The sequence below is a fragment of the Nanorana parkeri genome, unplaced genomic scaffold, assembly GCF_000935625.1.
Source record: "Nanorana parkeri isolate BGI_ZX_2015 unplaced genomic scaffold, ASM93562v1 scaffold4393, whole genome shotgun sequence".
In the NCBI taxonomy this organism is placed as follows: domain Eukaryota; kingdom Metazoa; phylum Chordata; class Amphibia; order Anura; family Dicroglossidae; genus Nanorana; species Nanorana parkeri.
In genome coordinates, this window is record NW_017310656.1 from 15,776 (window position 1) to 16,672 (window position 897).

Below are 897 nucleotides of genomic sequence, written 5' to 3' on the forward strand. Positions count from 1 at the left end.
CAGCTCCTCTGTACAGAGACTGATGTGATTGTGGGGGGGGGGACATTAGAGTGTCAGCTCCTCTGTACAGAGACTGATCTTGTCTTACCTTTACCGTCATATAGAGGAGGATTCAGAAGGAGATAACCATTGTTGTCAGTTCACATCCGATCTCTGTGTCAGTCTTCGCAGCCGCTGCCTGTGTGTCAGTCCAGATATCAATATATCAATCAGTGTATTGATCAGTTTATCAATGTATCAATATAACAATGTAACCATTGTCAGAGCCTCCTGTGCGTGCGGCTCCAGCGGCGGCTCCTCTCTCTCTCTCTCTCTCTCTCTCTGTCTCCCTCTTCCTGTTGTTTCCCCAGTGTAGGAGCTGCACACAGGTCACATGACCACCGCCTGTCACATGACTCCTCAGTGAGGTCATAGCTGGGTGTAGATTTTGTGCTGAATTACCGGTTGTCTGGGTGATGTCACCGGGGGGGGAGGGGAAATAGAGATAGAAATCTAAAAACAAACCTATAAAGTGATCACATGACATAGGTCAGAATCACGTGACGTGAGATAAATGAACACGGATGGCTGGAATTGGGAATCTGCCGGCAGCCGGAGCGATTTCCGAAAGTGCTGACGGGAGAAAACCGACTTCCTCGTTCATGGCGTGTCACCGCTCCCAGACGCGTGATGTCTACAGGAGACTAGCCGGCAGGCGGTACGATTAACCCCTTGTGTGGCCGCAGACACTGAGCCTTTTCGCGGCTTCGGAGGGTTTGGACAACCACGCACGGGGCGACACCGGCACACAAATCATCACATCATTATTAGACTATTTATCACAACTTATAAATGATTAACTCTCTAAAACCTCAGCGTCAGCGTCTTGTCCTTGTTAGTGACACTGCACAGTATTTG